Source organism: Micropterus dolomieu, linkage group LG10 (assembly GCF_021292245.1).
Source record: "Micropterus dolomieu isolate WLL.071019.BEF.003 ecotype Adirondacks linkage group LG10, ASM2129224v1, whole genome shotgun sequence".
Lineage (NCBI taxonomy): Eukaryota > Metazoa > Chordata > Actinopteri > Centrarchiformes > Centrarchidae > Micropterus > Micropterus dolomieu.
The window spans coordinates 25,048,100-25,071,057 of record NC_060159.1 but is presented as its reverse complement, the minus strand read 5'-3'; the positions used below and the strand labels follow the sequence as shown (position 1 = coordinate 25,071,057).

The 22,958-nt window shown below is 40.2% G+C and overlaps 1 protein-coding gene across 4 annotated transcripts in view; it reads right to left on the bottom strand.

The window, feature by feature from the left end:
• hivep2a (HIVEP zinc finger 2a) overlaps positions 1-22,958 on the bottom strand; it is a 132,175-nt gene that overhangs the window by 30,751 nt on the left and 78,466 nt on the right. The window contains exon 4 of one of the 4 annotated variants that reach the window (XM_046061554.1): positions 19,627-19,725. The exons of the other annotated variants lie outside the window; for them this stretch is intronic. The gene's annotated coding sequence lies outside the window, so the exon portion shown is untranslated. The remainder of the gene's footprint in view (positions 1-19,626; positions 19,726-22,958) is intronic. 4 annotated transcript variants of the gene reach the window in all.

Genomic DNA, 22,958 nt, shown 5'->3' with positions numbered 1-22,958 from the left:
ACCTGTCCGTCTTTTACTGGAGCTGCATTGAATTTTAGTCTATTTTCTGCTCTGGTGGGCGCAAAACCACCCTCTCTTCCTCTTTTACAATGAGTGAGAGTGCTGAACTGCATAATAAGAAGGCAGCTCTAGAAAGAAGACCTCGCTCGTTGAAGGAGCTATTTTCTCTCTGAAGGACCAACATTAAAATTCAGGCAATTACCTGTAAGAGGGACGGTCCCAAATGTAGGACTAGAATCTAATGTATCCTTAAAATTAGATAATAGATAGAAAAGCAGGACAACATCAATCAATGCGACGACAACATTAACTACCAACAATCAAATGATCACAATGCAGTGTGAATAAGCCATCACACAGTCATTAATTGTTTAGAAATTGTTTCTGTCAGCTGACAACTTTGTATCTTCACTTGTGGTCATTTTCATGCTTTTAAAATAAATAAAAAGATTACTCCTGATGTTTTTATGTTTAAGAAAATTTTGTATAAGTCCGTAGGCTCATAAAACTTAAAATCTCAAAAAAAAAAAAGATCTTTAATTTCTACCTACCAAAGTGTAGATTGCTCCTGTCCCTCATTTCATTTATCTGCATCAGACGAAGAGCCTTTTGGGTTTGAAATTATATGTCTTCTATGTTAATAAAATAAAAATGCCAAAGGCTTTTAACATCGTTGGCAGGCAGATGTCACAATAACTGTTTTTTGGGCTAAGCATTTTGACAAGAAAGATCTGCTTTATGTTTTGCACACTGGATATCATTTGATATGATACTTGTTGGGAAATTTTTTGAAGATGCACACTTTTCACCAGACAAAAGCAGTAGTAAGGGCCCCACCACACCAGCATTCATCACAGTTAAATTTCAAAGCAATCAGCATGTTCATATTCAAGTATATATATACATCTAAGGTCCATATACTTCAGATACAAGTTGCGATGCATTTATTATAATGCTCCAGTCACGCCATGCTCCCTCCTCCTTACAGTAACAGATCAGCTCTGTCTTGTCTTGTAAGTTGAATTATTGTGACTTTGTGTTTAGCACCTTGGACGGTGAGAAACCGCATTTTGTTCATACTCAGTATGTGAATCAACAACACAAACAAACTTGAATTTAGTGTCCAATGTTGACACACAAATGTGTTGTGTCAGGACATTTTTTTCTGATAGTTCTGACCTTTGAGGAGATCATTTCCAGCGGTACATATTCTGAAAAGATGCTCTGAAAATAGAAAATAGTTTTACTCTGCCGCTTTTTGGTCTTACCAGGTAGTGATAAATTAACACATAAATGAGCCCATAAGATACGTAGCAGGTGGATGCCTCTAGCATTACAGCAGCATTTAAATATTGATTTTCGCTTAAAACATCCAAGTAGGGAATTTCGGTCGGCCACAGAGGCAGAAATAGAATTCAATTTATTTCTGAAATATAAATAACATCACCTAAAACTCACTACTTCAAGTTTCAAGAGTCTATGCTCTGTGTAAAAAGCATTTTTACTCTGTCAGCCGAGGACTTAACTTGCCTACTGTTGATGTTGACATAACCATGTTTTGTTTTAATTGAGTGCTGTCAATCATCTGTTACGCAGAGGCATCGCTACAGATCTGGATTTAAAAGAGACTGTGAGCAAGGAGGCGCAAATGACAGAATAAAGAGGCTCTCCAGAAATGACTGAAATTAAATCTAAGAGAGTGTGAGAGAGATGAATCAAATGAACTTAATGTGAACTGTGATTTACACACACGCGCACACACACACACACACACACACACACACACACACACACGAGCAGACAGCTAGTAGACAGTGATTTACAGCAGGTAGGAAGTCAATTATGCTACAAGATATTTTGGTCAGAAAAAATATGTGTGTCTGTGTGTGTGTGCCCTGAATAGAGTATGTGTGTGGGAGGTGTCAGCACAGGCAGCTTCGTTGAGACAGGATGAGGGGGTGTGTGTGTGTGTGTGTGTGTGTGTGTGTGTGTGCGTGCATGTGTGGGAGGAGGAAGTTCTTGGTGTGCCAAGGTTACAGTGCTGCTGCTGCTGCTGCTGGTGCTGGTGCTGAATTGCTGTTATAAAAGCCTCAGTTACATAACGGAAATACTCCAAACTTAACGCTGCTCGATGATGAAGTATTCTAACTTTATGAACTATTGCTTCACATTCATCAGACACTTTTTCTATTTTAAAATTTACCAACAAACCCAAAAATTCCCAGATGATCTACTTAGTTTTTTCACGTTAAAACACTTCAATTTTAATGAAAGTCACGATAATTATATTCATAATGTGCATAAATTACGATGCAAAAGGTTCCAGTCAAGTTGGTAAAATGAAGTGAAACCTTTAAATAAGTGGTTGCACACAGCAGCTAATAAATAATAGTGCTATCTTCTACATTCCCTCAGGGTAATGTTTCACTTGTTGACTTTTTTTCCACGCACAAATGCAAATACTGTCCCCTGCGGGCTTCTATGGGTGATCTGCAGGAGAGTTTTGAATGTGTTGTTAGGAGTGAAAACTAGTGTGGTTTCTCAAGAAAGGAGAGCCTGAGAAGAAGAAAATGCTGACCGTCTCAAACCACTGCAACATTTAAACTAAACCACCAAAATATGGTTGAAAAAAAGTCTGTAATGGAGGGTGGAGACTTAATTACTCAATAAGGCAAAAAGCAAACAAAATCATCAGATAAAGGAGGAAATACGTTTTATTTCAAAAAAGTTTTTCCTAACTCTCGGATGAACTCACAGAAAAGTCTGAGGGGTTTTAAGATGGAGAGTAAACACAGGGTGAGGGTCTTTTTCCACCTTCCAGACTGGCCGGAGTAGATTTTTTACATTTACCAGTAACAGACAAGTCAAACAACAGACCAAAACCACAGTGTTTAATCCCAAATGTGTGTGTGTCTGAGGAGATATGTTAATCAATGATTGCTGAAGGGTTGTGTTCGTGTACTGTACACGTGTAATTATGTGTGTCCAGTCCTAAAGTCTTAGGAGGTGAGGTCACTCTCTGTTCTGTTTCAGCGCTGTCCAATGTACACAACTGACGTGTATGTATGTGTGTTAGCATGTGGTTTCGGCTTTATATGACACACACAAGAAAGCTTCTACCATAATAGTCCTGAAAAAGTACCTTCACTGTCACGTCAAAAAAACACTAAATTGTGGTTTCTTTGATTTATCATGGCTTCTGTGTTTTGAAAATGTTTGTTTTGTTAAATCACCTGATAGAAAATATGCAGAAATTATACATCCCACTACTGTTCATCAAGAAACAGAATCAGTGATGTTTGGTGGCAAGCAAAATGACTCTGACATCTCAAATAGCGGCCTTGTTTTCTAATTTACTCCAATTTCCACAGCAAATTAGCATGTTGTTCCTTCGTTTTCTAATGCAGAGTCAACACTTCCTCCATCTGTTCCAAATTAAAATGCTTCCAGCAGCTCATCTGGGATTCTCCCTAATCTTCCCTGGAAAACTTTAATTGTGAAACCCATAAAGGAAGTGTTGGTTTTCATTTACAGCACCTTGAAAGCATGGCAGTAGTAGAGTTGGTCAAAATGCATGAGAACAGTATCCCTGTTAAAAAATGTGTGGCAAGATTTTGCTTTTGCCCTGATGAGATGAAGGCTTTTAAAACGCACATCATGTTGAATCCCCTGCACCAGTCATTAACTTAGATTTTGGTTTTATTTGCGCCTAATTGTTTCGAACAATCTGCACCAGTTTTTACAACTTACAGCTGTTAAAATTGTAACGTTCAGCTAAAATTCTGTAACAAATTGTTTTTAAATTTAATTCTTGAACTTGGAAACAGCAGTTGCCAAAAAACACTTGGTCAATTTAGAAGCTGGTCTGGTGCTTTCATTTGTATTATACAGTCTTCCTCAGCAGATCCAGCTCCTACAGAACGTCTAAATGAACCTTGTCAGCGTTCAACCTCAACTTTTAAGCCAGAATGGACATGAAGCCTTTAAATAAAAACAGAAATGTGACGTCATAACAATTTGACAAACTCCATCTGTTAAGGGAATTTAATGTTATACGATCAAAAGCTCAAGAAAAGCAACTAAATGGACGGCCTGTTGACATTATTGTTTAAACCGTTTAAAAGTTTATTCAGTTTAAAAAAAAAAAAAAGATCATTATCATTAATTCTGCTGCTCAGTATTTTGCACAGAAAAGTGCATTTATTGTCCTGCCGCTGCTCTGAAGAGGCACAGACACACACATGCACACCCTGTGGTTAACTTGGGAAACATGACGTGACACAGCACCAATTCAGGCCGTTAGAGAATTCCATGTTCCATGTTCTGTCCGCTGGCACGCGCTCATACAGTATATACACTGTACCTACATAGTTTTCCTTTTCGAAACAGCGGTTCTTCCACAGCTGTGGCTGTTTGACCAACATGTTTCCATTTAACAGAGAAAGCAAAAAGCGAAGGAGAAAAAGATGGAGAGAGGGACAGAAGAGAAGGGGGTTGAAGAGGTGAGGAAGGGAAAAACAGGCGTCCTGTTGGTGTAAATTGCCAGTGGAAAAGAGAAGGCAGTCATATTTTCCACAGGGCTGTCGGGCCAGGCTTGAAACTATTACTGAGTTAGCCCCGTGTGTATATGTGTGTATGTGTGTGTGTGTGTGTGTGTTTGTGTGTGTGAATGTAATTAAATTTTCCACAACAGTTTGCAAAATACACTAGGAAGCAAGATGGACAGAGAAGGGGGTAGACTAGGATTAATTTTGTGGATGCTTTACGACGGTCTTATGCTGGAAGATTTTGCAGTTTGTTGTATCTCTGTAGTATCTCCTGCAAGCGCACAAAAACACAACAAGCACCTTAAAGTTCCTCAAAGAACATATATAATGTTTATTTGCACTCCTTTAAACCTTGCCCTGCTGAAGTAGGACTATACTCTTAAGACATTTATACCTGCTTGAACGGTAAACATTGCAGATGTCCCGAGCCGCTCCTAAGGATTGGTTTTACGGGACATATTATCATGGATCAGATCAGCTAAAATAAAGCAGATCAAAATCCAATCCTTTCATTCCTGCACTTTACTGTGTTTTGTCCATCTCCTTTACCAATGCCTGACTCTGATCCCTGGTGGTAACAAACCTGTTAACGTTATCTTTTATTTCTTATCAGCAAAGAGTAGTATAAAACACTCACTCACAACACACTTGTTTTAAACCGTCCCTGACCGTTGCTTTCTTCGATTAAAAGGACATGTCTCAGCTGGTAGGTAAGTCTTACGTGTGTCAGGAGTCACATTCTCCCTGTTAAATAATCATCCACATAATAACAATAACGTAACCTGATCAACTTCATGGTTTTGAATCAGGGCCTTCAGAACTTGGATCCAGTAGCTTGTGAAAAATAAGGTGGGCCAAATTTTAGAAGGCTACAGATGTTAGTATTAATGGATCTGACTCAACATCGGCAGATACCCAATATGAAACAAATAAAACTTGATCAGAACATCACTGGCAAACATCCTGTGTGTCCTGCAGGAGCTCCATTTGGTCAAGCTCTGGAGATGTGGAGAAAGTCTTGGCAATTCAGATAACAAGATCTTGGAAACCCCAAACAAGCCATTTCACTGGCTGTGAGTTTAAAAACACCAACACCCCACAAATAGCACCTCCTATTAATTTTATATATTTTTTCTCATTCGTCTAATTTTCTTGTTAATAATGGCAAAATCCCCTGCGCCCTTTTTTTGTGTTTTCTCTTTGCATTAGTTACACATGAAAATCTATTTATTTGTCATGAATAGTCCTATTTTCACTGTGAAAACAGCTGAATAATGTCTTCTGTCATCTGGTTTCTCTTGGTTGGGCTTCAAATTTTTAAAGAAAGACTGTGTTAGAGACTGGGGGATGGAGTTTTGGAGCTTGATCTTGGCCCAGTTTTGACACAAGTCCCTCGACTTCATGGAACCGCAATACTGAACTCCTGGAGTGCCCTCCAACAAAGTTAAACCACAATTAGGCTACTTTGCTAGCTTAAAAAAATACAGCTTTCATAATGTTTTTCCACAACCTTTCTAATCAATATCTTTGCCCTTTTCTGAACCTTTGGTTATATTTACAAAACCTAGGAGAGACAGCGTTCCGCGAAGTTGATTTTATGTACATTTAAAGATCCTACTAAAGGCTGAATTTGGGTCCTGTGCAGACCCCTAGTAGAGACTAGGGCAATGTTCAGAGTAAATAAGATTAAATAGACATGTACTTTATCAGATGTTTCATTTTAACTCCAAACTTCTCCAAACTGACCTTCATCCAGACCACAACAATCTCTCCTCTTTCCTTGTTGATATATATTTAGCCACAATGCCTCCAGCTGTGGCCGCAGAGACGTCTGTGACGCAAACAGCGAAACCTCTGCACACTAGAGACCATTATAGAAGCCCTCCTTCATGTATTCATATTGAATTAGCATTGTGCATATTGTAGAAATTGTGTGTTTTCTGCAACAAACCCTTAGAGAGTCTTTGAATGAATGATGCATCAACACTCTGCTGCTTTCAGAGTAGGAGCTTCCAGCCTACAGCTGAGCTTTAAAAAGTTCGAGTCAAATTCAGGGCACAAGACTATTCCTGGTGTATACGAGAGTGTGTGTGTGTGTTTGTGAGTGTGTGCGCAGGCATGATGCTTACACTTATGTAAGCAGTTTTCTGTCATCTGCATCCCTCTTCCCCACTCGCCTCCCTTCTTTTTTATTCAATCTCCTCTTCTCTCCTCTCCTTGTTTCCTCTACTCTCCTGCTCTCTTCCTTCCCCCTTCTTTTAGTCTACCCTCACTGCCTTGTTTACGCATATTTGTTTTCTTTGTAGTTTCTTTTTCTTTCGTCTTTTCATTCATTCGTTTCCCTACACAAACCTTATTATCCGCACTTCTCTAATTTAATTTTGTCTCCTCTCCTCTGCTCTCCTCCTTCCCATCGTTAAAAAAGCCTGCAGGCAGGTTTAGCTGCACTATAATGCTGAGTTAGTTTTCCTCTCAGGAACCAAGTCGTCCTGGAGGCCATTTTCACAGCGTTGCATCAGAAATCTGCAATCTGAGCCTTGCAACAACACCTATAATAGAACTCACACCATATAGGGTGGATAATTACCACAACTTTCACTTCCAGACTTCACAAACCAAACAGGATACAATTAGGACTTTTCTTACCTGTATTTATCGAGGTGAGGCTGACAGAGTGTAGCCCAGTATAATCAGTTTTTTGCTGCTGGGCACTGGAAGCTGCCTATTATAGAGGGTAATAACGCTTAGTATTCACTATGGAACCAACAACTAAAGAATAAGAATTTTACAAAAGCAAATTATATAGAAAAAACAGCACGGGCTTGTAGTTGAACTCAGGAAACCTGTAATTCTGTGAAGGTTATAATAGTCCTAAAAACCCACCCAGAACACTCAGAGTTGAGCCAATACATTTCTTTTGTGAAAATCTACCGTTCACTTATCCTTGTGCAAGGCGTTCTGTATACAGGGCTGAACTGTGCCAAAAAATCAGCCCTGGCATCGGTCGGACACTCCTCACCAACACACCTTGCTTCTATATAATATGTATATCTAATATTCTCCCAAACCAGCTGAGTTGTGCTGTGGATAAGTGTACCAGTGCAAGTGAATCAGTGTACTCATTCACACTCATTTATTGACTCCATGGTGATCAGAGGTGGCCGTTAGTACACAACTCATATGCAAGTACAAGTACCCTACAAGTCATTTTCACAGCAGCGTGGGATTAGCCAACATGATGCTGACAAAATAACCTCACTTCAGCCATTAGGACAGTTAGCCAAAGTTAAGACTGCATTAGGAAACTATGCTAGCTACAAAAACAATGTCAAATAGCTTATGGCGAGAAGGTAACAGTCTCACTTTATGATAGCGTTATGATTATGGTATTAGCATTGACCTTACAGAGGCCTCATGGAGAGGGGGTGGGGGCCAGTAAGACATGTGACTAGGCCAGCCCAGTGTCAGTATAGAAAATGACCCAATGGGCCACTGTCTGTGCTTTATGGGCCAACCGTTGGCCCATTTTTTAAAAAACAGTTGAACCGGCCCCAAAGGTGCGTCGGCTCACTGGGCATTTGCCCGGTATGCCAGATTACCAGTCCACCACAGTCTGTATGTAATGTCACTTTAAACATTTGACCGGAAAAGACTGCCGATTACAGTCATCTAGTGTACATTCATATTTCTGTTGTTAACCTCCAACTACACATGATGCAGATTTGAGGTGTAAATTTCACACGTTTGTGACACAAAATCACACAGCGTGACGGTCAGGAGCGCAGACATCTGAAGCCAAACAAGCTCACAAGGCTACCAACTACACTAGACTGTCCTTGATCTTCAAAATAATTTGTCTTGGGCAAATCAGTGTTGTGATTGCGCTGAAGAAGAAGGGGGTCAGGTTCATGACAAGAAAGACACCATAACATAATGAATCACTGATATGAAATGCTCGACTCACTTGACTTGAGTGTGAAAATGCTGATTGTGAGAGGGTACCTGGACCACTGACACTTCTCTAAAATTAAATATGCTCGCCAATATCCATCATACTGGTATTTTAACACCAAGTCTGTCATTTTTGTCATAGAAGGTTGGGTGTTAAATCATACAGCCCGCAACATCATCAGCTCAGAACCTTTGTTGCCATCCCTCTTCCCTCATTTTCTGTCATCTCTCTATTGTCCTTTTTTAAATAAAGGCCAAAATGCCAGACAAACAACATGCTGGGTGCTATAGATATGACCTCATGTTAGGTCCATTATGTTTATGTACCAACTTAATTTGAAACACTGTATCTTGTGCATTCCTTCGCACCAAAAAACCCCAATGAAAACCGAAGTGTCCCTGCTCTTGATACTTTCTTTTCACCTTAAAAGTGAGAGCATGAGTCCTTCTTGAGGGATAAATGTGTTTTATTTTTTATTGTGAGCTTTCACTGCACTAATTAATCACTAACTAATTCTTCTGTATGTCCTGTTCTGAGTGGATAAGAAAAGATAGAACAGAGAAGAAAAGTAAAAGAAAACTGATTGCTAAAATGCTGAGAGATTTTTAAGGGTTTCCAAGAAGACAGCCGCCATCACGATGACTCTTACAGCTCAGGATGCAACTGCCAGCTTCCCTAGTTTGCCAGTCAACGTGATGTTTACAAAAGAATACAACTCCAGAAGGACCAAATGACGGTTGGTTTGCTGCACAATTGGCCAAAGGAGTATAAAAACCTTCCAAGACTCTGCCAGAATGTATACCAACATTTGGATGATGGCTGCTGGCCAGTTCGCACCATCTTCATCTGTCCTGCCTCTTTATTTATAAGCAGCAAAAGGTATGTGCTGTGTGTGTCTGAGTGCACTGCAGTTTATTCTTGACACAATGGGGGCGGGTGGTTGAATGACTACTGTCCCCAACACCCGTTACTCACACACACACACACCAGTGCTGACTGTCCACCCACGCACAGAGCTAATCTCTGTCCCCTCACATCCGCAGAGCAGCAGGTAGGTAGGAGGTGTGTGGTCTGAGTGTGTGTGTGTGTGTGTTCAGAAGGATGACTAACATCTTATAGAATTAAAAAGCCTGAACTCTCAGTAGCACAGATGGCTCAGTGAGAAAACTAGACGAATAAGAAACAGCTAATTCTACTTGATTTTTGCCTGAAATTCTTCCCAAAAATATACAAGCGCGAAAATCAGATTGCTGCCTGCGTACAGTGTGTGTGTGTGTTACTGCAACTTGTACAATAGACCCGCATATAAAAACATTTTTCCTGTTCCATTTCCTGCTGCAATTTTTACTACTGATTTGCATCTTTCTTTAGCAATTTCCTTTTCTTGTTTGAACTTCAATCACTTTATTTGCATGATATGTAAAATACATTCATGTTGGCAGAGCATGGAGAGAAGAGAAAATAGTCAATAAAAAGAAAAGAAGACAGGAAACATGGACCAAAGTATGTGGACACCCAAACATTGCACCCATATACATGTACGATGGGTGAACAGCTCAGTCGTGAACCATGGGCTTTAATCTGCTGCTTTAACAGCCTCCACTCTCCTGGGAAAGCTGTCTGCAAGATGTTGGGGATGCTGGCTGCAGGGATTCAGACACAAGAGCACAGATGTTGGGCGATAAGGTTTGGCTCACTGGGTCAGGGCTCAGTGCAGGCCAATCATCCTCACTAAACTGGGAAAACAATTTCTTTATGGACCTGGCTTTGTGCACGAGGGCATGTTGAAACAGGATTATATAAAATATTGTATGCTGTAGCATTACCATTTCCCCACAGACAAGGTTGTCTGCACACTTTTGGCCATATACTGTAGTGTTTTGTAACTGGACAACAAAAGGCCTCAGTTTAAACTCTGTCCATTAGCAGAACCTTTGTCAAAGACTTATCCAATCTACACTTCAGTCTCCTATCAGTTTGTGAGTGTATCATGCATGCCTGAGTGTGTATGTGTTCAACACTGTATCTGGGAGTGCCCCTACACGCCACCGGTACATGACACCCGAGAGCAGCTAAATATCCTGCACGGTGTGTCCTGCTTCCTCGTCTCTGTGGAAACCAGATGGATGTTTACTGTCAATACAGTGGCCACAGTTTTCAATGCTGCAGATTTTCATTCAGATCACATTTATTTTTTCCCCCTGGGATAAATAAATGATATGAAGAGGGAGAGAGAGGGAAAAAAAAGACTAGGGGTAGACCGAATGAGATGTAGAATGTGATGGAAGAGTAAAGGGGAGGGAGATCGCACGAATCCGGAGAGAACAATAAGGCTTACAGAGGATGAAACAAAGAGGGTGAGAGAGAAAGAAAGAGAGAGTGAGAGAGAGAGAGAGGGAGGGAGAGAGGGAGGGAGGATCATGTGCAGAGGTCAGGTGAATTTCAGCTTCCAGGAAACAGAAAACAAAACAATTCATTCAGATCGCATCGATACGTGTTTAACTTCACATAAGCTCAAACTGATTAAAGATTCATTCTTCCTGTTGCTGCAGACAGTCGGCAGAGATACTGGTCTCCATTACTCTGCCTTGTTAAGTATTAAGAAACTATAGTTTGTATTTTTTCTCTTCTTTTTAGAAAATCCAGGTCTATTTAGACAACCTGAGTTTCTTTAAGCTCAAGTAACAACCTCTGTTTAGGGTTTTCTAATCTGCATAGGCGAATAATGGCTCTTCTCTCTCAGAAGCAAAGGCGGAAGTAGTGTAATGTCATTATATCACCACAAATCCTCTTTTAACCATGACCATGATCTAGCCTTCTTTCTCGTGTTGCCTAAACATAACCAGACCTTAACATATGAGGTTAACAGAGGTCTAATAACAGAAAAGTTGTCACACATAAACTACATAATTTATCATTTAGGTATGTGTTATTTGTTGCCATGGTCTAAATGTATTCCCCAAAGTTTGCTTTCTTGTATTAACGTTGCAGGTTTGCAATGGAAACGGCTTTGCCAGATCAGAAAATACTGTTTGTGTTGTCTGGAGTCCATGTTGTGTTCACGGGGATCTCCACTGGTGTCGGAAACTTGTGGGAGAAAACACAAGCAAACTAAAACTGACCTTTCGCATTGCTCGCAATCTCCATAGCCACCACCGCCCTGATTTGTAGTTACATTTTGGGGGTTAGGGCGGGATCACTTTCAGCTTTATTGTAGCTACTGTAAGAGGCTATAATCCCCAAACACACGAGCATAAATCAAGCTTTAAAGTGAAATTGTATTTCTTCCTCAAAACAAATTTGTGTCATAATATTAAAAGCAAAATACCCATCATTAAGTGCTATTGCTTACTATATGTCCCACACGTGGCTGAACCTACACAGCACTCACACACAGCCAATAGTTTCATGTGACACTGTTCCCATTTACTCCTGCAGTCTTTACTACTGTTTTGTCTCTCTCTCTGTCTGTGAGGACACGCACACACACACAGGACGAGGAAACCATAGGAACAGAAGAAGGCGCTGTCAGCAGCACCTGCTCCTCCTCCCCTGATCCTCTCTGCCTTTGTCTCTCCCTCCTCCCTTACCTTCCCTCCCTTCTTTTCTCTTTTCTAGTCTCCTCTGGATTCCCTCCCTCTCTTCCTTCTCACTTCCACCTCACATCACCACTCATCTCCGTCTTTCTTTACTCTTCTGTCTTTTTCTGCCTCTTACTGTAACTCCAAAAGTATAAACTAGCTTGAGAGCACTGTCCAAATGAAATAAATGCAGGAATATATGCAGGATATAGGGAGAGCTTTTTTAAGGAAATATTTACACTGTTTATCTCTTTTCCAGCTTGCAGTTGAGCGTTTTGAACCATTTCTTCTCGAGGTTGAATTCCTCTGACCTCAGATGTCCAGTGAGCGGAGCAATCACACGACTCGGCCTCTGCACCACCAAACACAAAGAGCCAACATTCAACAAATTGTGTGTGAGAGAGAGAGAGGGCGGGGGGGTTGTTGTATTAAGCTTTTGTTTTTCTCTCCACAGTCTCTCTTTGTTTTAATGTCTTTATGTCTTTTTGACCTCTGCCACCTCTCTCTCTCTTTTTCCATGTCTCTCACCCAACTTGGATGGTTGTCCATTGTTGGGACAGTTTCCATATTTCTCTTTCGTTCTCTGTCACCTTTTCCCTCTTCACTTTCTCCTTTTTATTTCCCTCGCCATCTCTCTCTCCCTCCCCCCCCATCCCTTCCTCTGTCTCTCTATCTTTACTTTCTCTGCCTCCATCTTTGTTTCTTTTTCTTCTCTTTTCTGTACCTACCTCCCTCTCTCATACTCTCATCCTCTCATCGCTCCCCTGTTTCTATTCCTTCTCTCCTTCCTCACCTTCTCTTCCTTCTTATCTTTTCCATCCCATTTTTTTCTCTCTTTCTTCCCGTCCTTTCGGTGGTAGTAATCATTCCTCACCTTTTTCCCCATTTAAAGTTACACTTTCTGTCATCGTAGTTTTAATTAATCACACAACTCATTAACGAACTCTCCCCCTCGACTGTTAATTAATCAGGTTTCTGCCTTAATGAACAGTCTAAACTCGTTAAACCTGTTTCGCTCTTAATTAGCCCGTTAGCTCCGGGGCCTAACGCACCGACAAGACTATTAGGCACTACTACGCCTTAATGGCAGTTTCCGTGAGTGTGTGCGTGAGTGTGCGCGTTAAGATTACCTCACTCACTAATGGGGCTGCTCAAATATTTATAGGGCAGGAAGCTGAATGGGAAGAATGATAGAGCTCAGGGAGACAGCAGACACTGAGGGAGTACATAAGAAGACTGATGCTGCCTTCAAGTGCTCCTCGTAAGCTCCAACTTCCGACCTCGGAAGTTGTAAAGATATGGAAAGCCCAAAGGGTCACAACACGCCTTTCTCCTCCTTCACTGTAAAGATGTGGATGTCACCCAACGGCTGGACCTAAATGAGTGTCGACATCTATAACTAAATTAACCTTGAGCGCCATTAAGGCCAATGTCACTGTCACTGTTGGCTCATGGACAGACATTTTCATATCATTAGCATTTTGTTTGCCTCAACACTTAAATACAAATCAGTGTCAAGATCCCACATTTTAGATAAATCTGGTTGCAAGCGTGTATGACACAACTTCTGCCATTTTAAAGATCACAATAATAAAGCCGTGTAATTCTTTTGTCATGTTTGAATAGCTCACAATAACAACATTGCGAGCATGCTTAAAGCCCAAATTATGCACAACTTAAATTTCAACCCATTTGTAGTCACCGCCTGCATGTGTGTGAAAAATCCCTTCAACTTGAACATACCATGGGGCGCGATTAGCTCAGTTGGTAGAAACGTACGCCCCATGTACAAGGTTACAAGAGCAGCCTGGGTTTGAATCCAGCCTGCAGCACGTTGCTGTCACCCTATCAATAAAGGCAGAATAATGCCCAAATAATATCTTAAACAAACTTAATCACATCATGATAACTTGTCAAAAAGAAAATTTTTGGCTTGTGTCAATGTCAAACCATAAGAATACCTCAAATATGACAACTAGTGTATTTGACCATTGTTCATTTTGTGATGACGGACGATGGGCTAATTGGTCATTAGTCCAAGGAAGACATGTACTTCTTGTCTTACTAACAACTAGTATAATAAGTGTTACAGTAAAAATTCACTTTCTAACAGCTTGCCAAGATCTGGACACTCTAGACTTGGACACCAGTCACACGAATGAAGACTTGAAACTTAAACTAAAAAAGGAAAATGTGCATGTCATGTAACTGTTGGCATGAGACCTTTAAAGCTTACATCTTGATTTGCAGTTTATATATGTGAACTTGACTTGAACTTGTCTAAAGTGACTTTTAACTTAGACGTGGACTTGCCCCAAAAAACTTTAAAACAGCTCTGTGATCGATAGGTTGAAGTCCAGGAGGATAAGCAACACGAGCGGTCAGGTGATAACACAGGATGTAAACAAATACTGAGCTATTTGGAAATCAAATGAGCACACTCAAAATATTCAGTGTAATCACAAACTACTTAAAAATCAATGTGGTCACACAAATACTCAGCCTGAGGTGGCTATGTGTTGTTGTTGTCCTGTCTGATTCATTTGACCACTCAGCTTGCTTTCCCTAAGATTTCTTGCAGATGTTAGTGTGTAAAATTGTAAAAATAAATAAATAAAAGCTCAATATTTCCTCTATGTAATGCAGACATTTAGAGTTGTAGCTGCTGAAAGTTCTCACTTTCCCTCTAAAGACATAAAAATGGACACTTCCTGTCTCTCATGTTGCATCATGCTAAAGCATACGAATGGAAGCCTTGTATCACTCAACACAGTGTATGCTAAAGTATCACAGCATTAAACACTGGAACAATCTACTTTGGATGATTCATGTTTTCTGGCAACAAGGACGTTGGGAAGTTTACAAAACACAAATCTCAATGATTTGGTGCAGCAATTTAGTTCAGATCTCTGTCCTGAATCGTTGTTTCTTCCTTGAGGCGAGTGGAAACCCTCTGCCAGCAGAGTGAGGTAATTCCACTTGTTTCCAATTCTGTTCACTTGTTTCAAGAATTCTCTGGCAACAAGTTTGAGGATCTTAAAAAAAAGGAAGATACAGGCAGATTGCTACATGTGGATCAAGAAAATGAAACACATTGTGTGTAAATTGGCACATAATTCTAAGAATCTCATGGCGCAAGTGGCGAGGCACGGAAACAAAAGGAATGATGTCACCCCCATTCAAGGATTTACCCTTTATTGTAACAAGGCTTATAATTAGATTAAATTATATGTTGATGGTTATCTTTAGCCATGCAGGAAGCCGAATGACAGGCAACAAATGAGAGAGATGGAGGATGACTACATGTATGTGGCATCTAGCTGGGGAAAGTAGGGGTGATGACATCATGGTGTCAAACGCACGCAAACACACACTGAGACAAGCAAGAGGCCGAGGTGTTGCGTTACACTGATGAAAGTAAAGGAGGTACGGAAAGATGGAGGGATGAAATGAGAGAGAGAGAGAGAGAGAGGAGTCGGGAGAGAGAGCAATGAAGACTGAGAGACTTTGGGAATAAGGGGGAGAGAGAGCGAGAGAAATGTACTTAAGAAACAATAAAAGAATGAAGAAAGAAAGACGAGGGAAAGAGGTCAGCATGAAGTCAGTGTTGAGGAACTGGGAGGAACCAGATGGGAAACACATGCTGTGAAACACACACACACACACACACACACACTGAATGTGGGAGGAGTCAGATGATGACCTCTTGACACCAGATGGAGGGATGACACTCTTCCTCTCTCCTGCCTCGTTCTGTAATTCACTCCGAAAACTAATCCATCCGTCTGATTTAATCTTACAGTACTCTGTCGCTGTCATATCGTTGGCACGCTGGGTATTTTAGGTCCCCAAAGAGTTTGCAGTGAGCCCCCACAATCAAGAGTAGCGTGTGCTGTAACTCCACAGGAACGCTGCATTTAAGTCACATGAGGGAGGCGGTAAAAAGGAGCCACCTGCATGAAAACAGTGTTCACCTGAGCTTCAGACTGTAAATATTAGAGAAAACACTGCTGAAGTCATCTTCAGCAAGAAAAATCTGCCAAACTCAGCTTCATGTGTAAGTATGACTAGAAAATACTGCTTAGTAAACATCACTGAAAATACTGCCAGACTCTGTTTCAGATTAAAACACTTCAGAAAAATAATGCTAGACTCAACTTTACGTCAGAAATACTTCAGAAAATACTCCCAAACTCATCTTGAGTTAAGTAACAATTCCAAAAGTGCTGCTATTTACAGATAAACTCAGTGGGTGGACTGTGGATGTGCCTTTACTCAATGAAAAACAGAAAAACATCCATCTTGCCTCATCTTCACGTTGCATACAATCTTCTCATTCAAGAGATGTGGTTGAAATAACAACTTGTGAAATTCAGATAAGTCACTAGTGTTTGTATGCATGTGAAGGTGTGTGCTGCACCTGCGTTTGTGTGTGTGTGTTTTGGGGGCGGGACATGACAGCATGATGCCTAACCTCTCAGAGAAGCTGAAGCGTGAACCGCTGATTGTCTCCATGACGATGAGGAGCCTGCTCTCGACACAACGTCAAAGTGTGCGTGCGGGTCCATTAAGCAACATACAGACACAGAATCACACAAACTCAACCACACACACACACACATACGCGTTTGTTCGTCTAACCCTGTGGGGACATCTCATTGACATAATGCATTCCCTATAGACTATAGCCCTTTACCCTAACCTTATTTATTTATGGTTTATTTTAATAGGGACTGATACAGCTGACAACTGAGAACAGCAATCCAGTGTGTGTATTATAGTGTTTTTAGCAGTTGCTAATTTGCAGCATCCATCCCCAGAAGCAATACCAGTCCCTTAACCATCACAACTACATGCTTAACCTTAACACTTACCCTACTCCTTAAACTAAGTGTAACCTGAACCCTAAAACTAAGCCTTAAACTGCAAAATATATATAAACGTGAAACACAGACACTCACAAACTATGTACTCATAAGGGTGTAGATTACATTAATCAATGTTGAATCTGCCTCCTATCTTTTGAAAATTCTGTTTTATTTGTTAACACAACTTAGTAACAAAAAAAAAAGCCTGCAGCTGTGATGGACTTTGAAAATTATACCAAATAAAGGACCAGGGAACACTGCAGAGCAAAAGCTGAACTAACAGCCCAAAGCAAACCAAACTAGAAGCTTGCCAGAAATAAAAAAAAAGAAAAAAAAAGAAAATTACTTTTTCATCATCTCGGAATAAAATTGGAGGTCATGGAGCAGAAATTCAGATTCTGTGCTTAAATACTGGGCTACTGTTGCACCATTTTACAGGCTGCTTGGCAACCCTTATCCTGGTTTTGAGAAACCTGCATATGCCACCTGGAGTAGTCCAATAGAAACAGGGATACTGTGGCATGTAAACACATTATGTAGGCTCCGGGTGTTCGCAGAATGAGTCAACTTGATTTACACTATTAGTCAATAAAACAAAAATATGATAATAAACATTTTAGGATGATTTACACAATGAAATGAGAGTGAGGTAGTGAAGGAAATAGATTTTGATGTCATTCAATGACCATTAAATATAATAATTAGATGGAGAGGCCCAATCTAACAGGTGGTAACTAAAGTTTAGGCAAACTGAGCTCATACTAGTCAGTATAGAAGTGACAGTCGTCTGGATGTGGCGGAGACAAACTTGCCTGATCCAGACAATCAGAATGGACCACATTTATGTAGCGCTTTAATTCAAGACACTTTACAGTCATTCACCTATTCACACCCTCCCTAGCTACACTTTTAGATGCTGGTCTGAACACGAGGAGCTGGGAACCTCCAACCGTCTGACGAGAGCCACAGCCAACAGAGACCCCTGAACCTTGGATAATATTAAAATCATGTTTAAAAGGGAGACGAATAACGTGATCCCTCCGTGTTCCACGTAAACGTCTCATCTTGATTATGGTCAAATCCAGGATAAGACTTCATAATTTATAATTGACAGCTGAAAGATGTCAACAATAACCACAAACCATTGACAAAATAAATCTCCCATGTGATTCTGGCTCACATGTTGAATAAAATATCATCATGTTATCACAAAATAAGTCATCATTGCCTGAAAACGTTTCAGAAAGATGTGATCGACAGTATCATCACATGTGGAGCAATCCACATGGTAATCATTTAGATTTTCCACATGTGCAACTGATGTGGCTCATCTGTAACCATATTGAAAGAACCGACCAACGACCACTAATCATACTGGTCAGGGATACTGCCAGCTACTTCCTATGACAGGTGTCATCAAGCCTGTCTTATTAAATCTTCCGCAGACCTCCTACATGTGGAGGAGCAAATCTCCATAACAGGTGTGAGAGGCTAACTGAATACTTATTTTTTGTCTTCACATACTTTTAAGTCAAACAGCTGACTTTTACTTTGTTTCAAATGAGTCAGTGGTGAATTCTGGGAAAGGGTTGGGTAAGGATGACCAGGACTGATGGGAAATACATCAAAACACACACGCGCACACACACCCAACACACACACACGCACACACACACACACACGCACACACACACGCACACACACACACACACACACACACACACACACACACACACACACACACACACACGAGTTCCAGATTGTTATGCATTTTATTGCTTTGGCAACGCAGTAGTGACAGTCGTGCCAATGATGGATGTTTGAATTTAACTGAGAGAAGGGAGAGGGAGAGAAGAGAGAGACACAGAAATGAAACAAAGGACTAAAGTGAAACAGAAATGTTTTAAAAAATATCTACGGTCTTAATTTTCCTCTATGTCTCAGATTAACACGCAAACTGGGCAACAGAAGAAAAAAAGCACATTTCACATTTGTACTTCTATACTTGCGAGGACCAATGACATACCTGACATCAACATTCACCCTAACCTTCAACTAATCCTAAATCAAATGTAACCTTAAAACCTTCTTTGAAGAGGTGAGGACCAGAAAAAAATGTCCTCAAACTGAAATAAAGTTCTCACAAAGATAGAAATACAAGAACACACACACTGACTTTTTGCATGCTGTGTTATTCAAAAGAATAAATACATTCTGCATTTACAGATTTATCCATTACCTAATGGAAAATGTGAAACGTATGTTCAAAAACTTAATTTTCTGCTGATGTGCAAACCCCAAGCTAAAGTGATATTAGTGGTATAAAACTATTATTATTACATGTTTCACGGAAACCATGCAGACCTGTAGAGTTCAGGCTACTTGTACCGTGATTCTGGCTCAGCTGCACGTTCATTTAGTCACAATCTTTTAACCAATGTGCTATAGTAGGAGGCAAATCAAAACTTTCAGCTAATCACAAGATGATTCACAACAACAATAAGTTGTATTTCTAGTTATATTAACTTATACGTAGGTTGCATATGATTGTGAGATAATGAATCATTCTTTCATTCAATAAATGAATCAGTAAAATAGCTTGAGAACAGAAAGTTCTGGTTATTTTTTAGGGTCAAACATCATCATCCTAAATAGGCTTGTTTTTAGAAAGTCCTGACCTGAAACATTGATAATTTCTTCTCCTGAAGAACTCCGAAAAGGCCCTCGACACCAGTACAGATTGGGATCCAAAGCACTGACGTGTTCCACACTTGACTCTGAACACAAATAAAAATGTAGAATTCTCTTTAAGAAAAAAATCCCTCATCTTTACCACAGAATAAGGAAGTGGGTCAATTACATAATCTCTGATTGGCCAACCAATGGGTTGACATGAAGTCTGCTTTTCTGTAAACCAGATGCTTTATCATGAAGTGATAACAGTTTCACTTCACATACTGTAGTGTGTGTGTGTGTGTGTGTGTGCAAGCATCATTACAGTACCTTGTTATTTATATACTTCTGATAAAGGTTAATCAAGTAACAAGGCCGCTGTACAGTACTGACCCTCATATATTATTCATTCCTTGCAAATGCACACTCAGCAAAACGTTGAAGGTTGCAGCTGATTCAATAAGGTGTTATAGTGAGAAATAGTCAAATTAAAGCATCCCACACTTATCAGCAGTCTCCTTCAAGGAACTAATCTCACAAGTTCAGCAACATACATTTCTACATCATAATGAAACGGCACAAAACACAGACATATAGTTTAGAAACAAGCCAATCTGAGAGACAGTAGAAACCACATAGAAATCAGATGAAACATTCAAGCAACATAGTGATCTCTTTCACTGAAAAGAAACTAGCCTAGCCTGAATGAAACACCAGGAAACAAAGCGTGAAATATTGGATGTCCTTTTCAGAAGTTGTTATACAAAACTGGCAACTTTTAATTTGATTGCATGAGATGGTAGGTACTCCTTTATCTAAACCTGCGATAAGTGATTAATTGGTCACTTGTTATCATCGTTTCAGTTGATATGGTGAACAAACATTTGTTCATCTAGCAGTTACATAGCAGTGCAATGTTTACTCTCTATAGCTCTGTTTTGGTCTCTACCAACTTCTGAGGGAAATATCCAACTGCTAAATGCTCCACTATGTTCACCAGCTAGCCTCTAACTGTGTCTGTCTGATGTCTGGTGCTGAGCGGGTAGCATACAGTGGGTTTTTAGAGCCTTTTCTCTGGATAATGCTGCCTGCTACACTGAAAACAACGCTGTGAGAGCGTTGAGAATAGCCGGGAAAATCAAAACAATGAACTGAAACTGCATATTCAGATGATTATTCTCTGTCATTTGATACATTGTTATCATAAAATCTCGATTATAACCAATTTAAGCAGAAGCAGTGCTACCACAAGTAAGTAAAAGTCCTTTCAGGGTGTTATTATACAGTATATGAAATAGTTCATTGTAGCTGTTGGTGTACAATATCTAAACCAACTGGATGTTTTGAAAGTGAAATCTGAAATTGCCTTTGTCTAACGACGTAAAAATTACACTTACATACTTAAGTACAGTACTTATGGATATGCACTTGACTAGACCAGTGCATCATCGACTCCTGTTACACCTGGGATTAAATATGTCTTATACAATTTGGGTGAAAATCATCATAAATAGTCTTATTAAACTGTTCCATCACAAGTCTGCAGGATACTTTCAATGCTCCTCATCCCAGATGAGGGATAAGCATAAGATATTCAATCATTTGGTATTGTGGCCGTCACACCAAAGTCTCCCATAGCTGTTCAATTGGGTTGAGATTTGGTGACTGTAAAGACAATGGCATACAGTATGACTCACATAATTTTCATAATCATCAAATCACTCGGTGACTGTGAAGGATCTGCATTCGTTATATATCTCTTCTCATTTATTTCCTTTAATCCATCACCTGTCTGTCTGTATCATGATAGAATAAATTAACCAGATAACATTTATTACAATATAGGATTTCTGGACACGACCTAATTATGTGACCTGACATTGGCACACATCTCCTGTGACCATGTTCTGTCTCTCAAATTGGCACTTAACCAGCTCACACTTATATTCTTTAAACACACTGTGAAACACGATGCATGTGTTGTTTTTCTTGCTCTCTGAAAAGTCGTCTTAGACTGCATGTACAGATGAGAAGAGAGTACTTTTATACAGTTGTTGTCATTGTTTGCTCAGGACTTAATTGACAGCAGACGGTCGCTTGTTCTCCATCCACAACAATCCGCTGTTTTTTATGAGTTAATATTTTCAGTACTCCAGCTAATTTAAAATTACTATCCCAGCTGTTTGCCACCTGTTTGCTTTGCGTGCATTTCCTCGTTCTGTCCGCATGCGAACATATATTTCCATTTATGTTGTTGCCGTGCATGGGGCTGCAAAAACAAACAAGAGTTTTGCTCAAGATGATATCAGCGCAGCCAAATCCCTCTCTTACCACCTCTGGAGGTTGTCAGGGACAACTGGATCCTAACTCGTTGTCAATAAACCAAGCGAGGGTACATTTATCCCTGAATTATTCTGGTGTTTGGCTCTATGTAAATACTGTGGTGACCTGTAATTTGAGCCAGTTCAAACTGTTTGACATTCACGTTTATTCAGCACTCAGGACCACAAATTTGCACCGCATTTTGCTGGTGAATCATTTAAATACTCTATGTCTATTGTTTCATTTGATCTTATGTTTCTGTATATTTAGTTTATTGTGAGTATGTATTGTGTTGTGATGAAAGCCACATTTCCCACTGGGGAGAGTAAAGAAATCCTTGAAGCCTCGACCCCTGAACGCCCCCTCTGCCTGTGTTGGAACACAAGCATTTCCCAACTGGGGCAAGACAGCTGCATCAATATCAGACTGGAGACAGAAAGAGAGGGGGGGAGATGAGAGTAAAGATGGCAATGAAAGAGAGATAGGGGGAGAGAAAGAGGAGGTCAGCGAGGTTCTATTTTTATCTTTCCTGAGTCGTGTCTCGGCTTGAATGGAGGCAAAGAAGAATTGTGTTGAAAGGCCCGTGCACGCAAATTATTTCATAACCTTGGCACACAGCAGGCTGCTGAAAGCCAGTGATTTCAGTATATCAGTGTATAAATGTGTGTGTGTATGTGTGTGATCACGAAGCACTAAGCCATCATCACAGCTTCACTATGACCTCCCCGGAGAGCTGGAAACACATCGCATTGCAACATGTTGTGTTTTACTGATTTGTTTTTTCATGATATCTTTTCGTACCACTCGGACTGCCGCTGTAGTAATGCTTATATTAGAGCGTGTGTATGTTTGTGTGTGTGTGTGTGTGAGCTTAATATATTCTTTTACAGCTTTCTAACATACTTTTTTTTGTCCACCAACCACAATGTCTGTGTCAAACCAAAATCATCCCAGCTACTTCGACTGATGGTAATTTAGCTCCCTGGAATGTCTGTGTGTGTTTGTCTGTGTGTGT